At 41.1% G+C, this 5,585-nt stretch overlaps 1 protein-coding gene across 1 annotated transcript in view; it reads right to left on the bottom strand.

Annotated features, from left to right (window-relative positions):
• Positions 1–5,295, bottom strand: part of PACSIN2 (protein kinase C and casein kinase substrate in neurons 2) — a 70,363-nt gene extending 65,068 nt beyond the window's left edge. The window contains exon 1 of the mRNA XM_010843644.1: positions 3,036–5,295. The gene's annotated coding sequence lies outside the window, so the exon portion shown is untranslated. The remainder of the gene's footprint in view (positions 1–3,035) is intronic.
• Positions 5,296–5,585: the final 290 nt, after the last annotated feature.

The raw sequence follows: 5,585 nt of genomic DNA, 5'->3' as shown, positions 1-5,585 counted from the left end.
CATGCGAAGAGCTGACTCACTGGAAAAGACTCTGATGCTGGGAGGGATTGGGGGCAGGAGGAGAAGGGGACGCCAGAGGATGAGATGGCTGGATGGCATCACTGACTCGATGGACGTGAGTCTGAGTGAACTCCGGGAGTTTGTGATGGACAGGGAGGCCTGGCGTGCTGCAATTCATGGAGTCACAAAGAGTCGGACACGACTGAGCGACTGAACTGAACTGAACTGAAAATGTAACAGTACATATAAAATGCGAAGTGGGGAAGAAAGGTAACTAAATTATGGGAGAAGTGAACTAAACCACTCCCTGAAGCAGGCTTCACCCTTTCTTTAACCCCCGCAGTGTGGTCATTTGGCTCAGCAACTGCAAGCCGCAGCTTCTTCAGGACAGTGACAAAAAGATGGCTACCAGAACACAAGGGAAGACACAGCCCTGACCCAGTACAGAAAAACAGTGCTCATGTGACTTACTTCATTCCCAGGTTTTCTAAATTAAGACAGGTATAAAGCTATCGACTACCATTTCAAGTACAGTTAAAATATTTATGAAAATGCCTATTTCCCTATAGTGTTTCTGTTTCAGAAATTCTCCCTAACATATACTCTAAATACTTCAGAAAATACAAATAAGTGCTATTCTGTAACCTCTCCAGGGCATCTTAAGGTGACTCTGGGCAGAGTGGGAGCCACATCAAGGGCTGAGAACAGTCACACACTGTTCTCAGCATGCCTCTATTTGCATCTAATTCTCATACTTGAATTTCAGAGGATCCAAATTCAATATTTAGGAGAGACTATTTTTAAATGTTTCTGGAAGGTTGTGGGTAAATTTCATCTTTATAAATTCAATCATTACCCACTTTACTTACAATTTAATGTATTGTTTTAAAGTGTATCTATTCCCAAACCCAGTTACTCCAGGCTGAGAGGCAGCAAGACAGAGCTGTCAGTATTCCTTCCCAGGGGCCATAAAGCTCCCCTAGAGTTCAGGGTTCTCCTTTCACATCCTGAAGAATCCTCTTTTCAAAGAAGAATCATGTACTTCAGTCAATTTCTTTAAATTAATTATGATGTTATTAAGTTTGGATTTCTAATCTAGCAGAAAATCATATAATGAGGTTTTCTTATAACATTATCAATTGAGTAAGACCTAGTTTAGGGGAGAGGAAGAAAAACTTTATAAAATAGAGAACTCTTTGTTTTTAAGAAAAATCTCTCAGAGGGAATAATGTCAACACTGTGCTGGAGGTAATGCGTTGCGCACCTATGCCAAATGGTACTCAGGGAAATTGTTGAATAAAAACTGAGTATTTGAAAATAGACTCATCAGAGGAAAAAAGCCAGCGCTGGCCAATTTACCTTGAGATAATATATGGAGAAAGCAAATAAAGGAAAGGCCAATGGCCCAGAAATTGGGAGACCTGGGGTCCAGACTCACTCAGCCACCAACATGCCAAGTGACCTTGAACAAGTCAGCAGGGCATTTCATCTCTTGGTCTTAATTCCTTGTTTAAAAAAATAAAGGGGCCTGACTGTGACAACTTCAAGAGCTATTACAACTCTAAAGATCATGTTCCCACTTTTTAATTATGCCACCTCCTAAATAATAGAATTATATGGGTGAGCAAAACAGTAGACTAACAATGTATGGGAGGGGAGCTCATTTTTACTACTGGCATAAATCTCAGGCCTCTAAGATATGCTTCATTTTGAAGCTAGGATACTTGTTTATTATTTTCATAAATGCAGCATTAAAATTCACCTAGAATTAGGTAAGATATCACATTATGAAGACAGAAGGGTTTTGAGGAGATATTCTAAGAGCAAGGGTAAAACCTGATTAAGGTCTGAGAGAAATGTATGTTGGGTGGGGGAGGATTCTAGAAAATAGGAAATACGCAATCCTGAAAGTATTAGAAATACATACCTCACACTGGGAATGACCTAACAAGAAGACATGCTTCTCTGCGCGGCACAGACTGCACTAACGTGGTACCGTTTGGAGAATAGAGTACACCACCTTTCTAATGTTCACAGCAATAGGTAACCCAATAAATACATTCACTTAGTGATGAATCACTTAGGTACCAGGAATTAAAAAAAAAAATCTTCTAACTAGAATTTCAGTACTGCATAAACAAAGGAAAGAGAGAGGGGGTCAATTCATTTTAATTCCAGAATATGACTTCCAAGATAAGAAACAAATATGTATGTAAAGCTGCTCAGCTACTGAAACCATAAAACTTTTACATTTTACTATCCAATAAAAATGAAAACAAAGTGTCCAGTGATAGCAATGGATAGGGACAAGGGCATAGGGTCCAGCTGAGAAGAAAATTAAGAACTAATGAGGAGAAAGATGGAGGAGAGGCCTTGGAGCAAGCCACAAGCTGATGGGATTCTGGAAAAGACAGTCATGAAACAGCAATTATAGTCAACTGGAAAAGCTAATTTGTTCATTTTCTCTCACACATCCCAGTTACATGTTTGCAGGTTAGATTTGGCTGTTAAGAAAGGAAATGGCAGCATGTGATAAACATAATGCCTGACAGTAGGGGGGAAAAAACCAACGGTTTATTAACAGCTAACTCAAGTAATTCATTCAGCTACTCAGTAAGAAAAACATATAGCTAGAGGTATGCAAGCTTTCTAAAACATGCAAAAGTTTTTAATTTACTCTTTAATTATTATTTATTATTTAATCTATTTTGAAATGAAGCATGCACATATGTTCTAAAACCAGAGTAGAAATTATAAAGCATAGACCTTCATTTAGTTTCAGTCAAAATGTATTCATCAAGAAAATCAAACATTTACTCTGACATTTTCTCAAAGTGTTTTGGATAGAACACTCCACACTCTTCAGCTGATATTGAACTGCGTAAGCATTTCCATTAAGAAGCTCTAAACAAGGTGTGCTTAAAAGGTAAGAGTTCTGGTACATCAATCACTCAGAAAAAAAAAAAGATCAATGAAAATTTTACTTTCAAAAGGTCTCTTTTAAAGGAAAAGCAGGTTCTAAATATCACACTCACGTTTTCTTGTCAAAGGCAGGAGCTTCACCTGCATAACTTTGCAGATCCGCTTCCGTACCTGCCTCCTCCCGACCCTGCTGGTATGTCTGACCTCGGCTCCCAGCAGAATTCTCCCAGCACATTTCATCATTTCCTGTTGGCTGCTGACTCCTTGCAGCCGTGATAAGGCCATTCCCCTTCAATGCTGCATTCACCCTACAGGCACCAGGTTCCCAGACCGCTGCTGTGAGCCTGCTAGCACCATCACAGCAGAGCTTCCTTTTTTTTTTTTTTCAGAAAGTAGACAGAAATCTCGGTATTCATGGAAAATCAGAGAGACGGAGAACAAAAGTCATATCACCCCCTCCTCAAATCAACTTGCATATGAACTAACTTATACTGTATGTGATCGTCTTGGAATCTCTTCCTGTACTCAGGATCCTTCCACTTACAAGGGCAAAAAGACCCACGCTGTATCTCAGGAGCCATGAGTTAACGTGACAGGGATTTATGCGCATGGCATAATCTTCCATTTCCCCTACATGTAGAACGCCACTTCTCTCTGCGCCTCCACACGTTACAGCACAGCAGTGTGACAGGGGGCCATGCAGGGAAACCCGGCGCAGGCTCAGGCTGCACACAGGCAGGGGCCCCGACCTCAGCAGCACGGCTGCCTCCCAGGAACCAGGGCACTCAGACATGCAAGTGTAATCCCCTAGAAGTCAACATCAAACACAAAGCACCTTACTTCCGAGAGTTTGACAAAGAACTGAAAGTGAAGGAAGAAAAGAAAAATTTAACTTGAGGTGAGAAGGAAGAAGTCCTGTCTCATTTAAAAATGTATGTGCCCACAAGAACATCCTGTATAATTCTTGTGAGATAAAGAGGCGGCACGACTCTACCGAGTGACAGGGCAGAGGGGAAAGGAAGAGGTCACCAGGAACGCTCTGAGCAACACTCTGATTTTTAAGCTGTTATGGGTATGATGACTTGTGAAAATCCATTGGTATACACACTTATAATTTGTGCACTTTTATGTGTACATATATATTTATACCTGAATAAAAAGTGTTTTAAAAAACCTATGCAACAACATCAAAAATATAAACACTACAGGAAAGAGAAGATTCAAAGTAATCCATAAAAAGAGACAAAAACAAATCCTTCAAGGGCTCAGTGTCCCTAAAATATTTTCTCAGAAAATATGTAATTGACCAAAGAATATACAAGGGAAAATTATGCTAAGTGGATATACATTACTACCCATTTTCATTCAAAAATGTTAAGTTAAAAACAGACATCTAAGTCTGACCTTAGAACAGAATTGGTTAAAAATCTCTTCCCAAAATCTCATGTTTAGAAAGTCCTTAATGGAAAAACACCAATAAAGCAAAGACAATATCAACAATAGCCTCAATTATTTGACATACGATAATAACTCACACTACTCAGAAAACTATACCACCTTCCCCTCACCCTCCCCACACAACAACAACAAAAGAGAAGCACTGACTTAAAAAATTCAGTCGAAAAGTTGACAGTTATGTGACATGTCGTTTACTGATGTAAATATTCCATTTCTCAGAAGTCAACCCAACACAGATTTCACTGTGCTCTGCAGCCAGCTGAGTTAGGTCAATTACACCCTTACAAAGGTATGTGCACCAGAGTAGCACCCTCTGGTCTGCAGGGAGGCTGGCCACTTCATCACGGGGTTTGCTGGGGGTCAGGCAGCATCAGGAACTGAGGGTTTAATGCCCTTCATGTCCAGTGACGGACATGAAGGCTGGACAAGGCTGAGCAAGACGAAAAATGTTTCTAGAAATGATTTCAGCATACTTGACCATACCAAGATAGGCTTTCTAAAACTAATGGCAGTTGTTTCAGAGCATGTGCAGCTAAGTTTAGGCAGCATAAAACCCTGGTCACCAAAGCCCTTTTTTGGGGATATTTTCTTCCACTAAGAAGCAGTAAACACTTGAGTTTCAGCAAAGCAAGCCGACTGTGTACCTTGCCTTGCTATCAAGTAGCATGACAGAATTCTCTTCTTTGTCCCAGAGCCCCATGTAGCACTCTTGGCTAGAGGGGCAATCATAGCAAAATTTAAAAGCCTCATCCTCTTTATTTTTGTAAATCCAACAAACACTGGCTGCTCAATAAGCATTTATACAGTGCTTACTTTATGTGTAATCATGAAAATAGCCCTATGAGGGTAACTGTTGTTGTCGCTGTTCAGTCGCCCAGTCGTATCCGACTCTCTGTGACCCCATGGACTACAGCATGCCAGACTTCCCTGTCCTTCACCATCTCCCGGAGTTTACCGAAATTCATGTCCATTGAATCAGTGATGCCATCCAACCATCTCATCCTCTGTCGCCCTTTTCTCCTTCTGCCTCATTTTCCTCCATTTTCCAGGTGGGATAACTGAGGCACAGAGAGCTTATGCTACATACCCTGTGCCCTGGAGCTGACACATGGCAGGGCAGGAATGAACCCCAGGGGTCAGCCTCCAGAGTCCATTTGTCACCCACTGCACACACCGCCTCTCCATCTCGGCTTCCCCAGAGGATC

Source organism: Bison bison, unplaced genomic scaffold (assembly GCF_000754665.1).
Source record: "Bison bison bison isolate TAMUID 2011002044 unplaced genomic scaffold, Bison_UMD1.0 scf7180017864184, whole genome shotgun sequence".
Classification (NCBI taxonomy): Eukaryota; Metazoa; Chordata; class Mammalia; order Artiodactyla; family Bovidae; genus Bison; species Bison bison.
The sequence above is the reverse complement of the archived record's forward strand: the minus strand, read 5'-3'. Positions and strand labels throughout refer to the sequence as shown.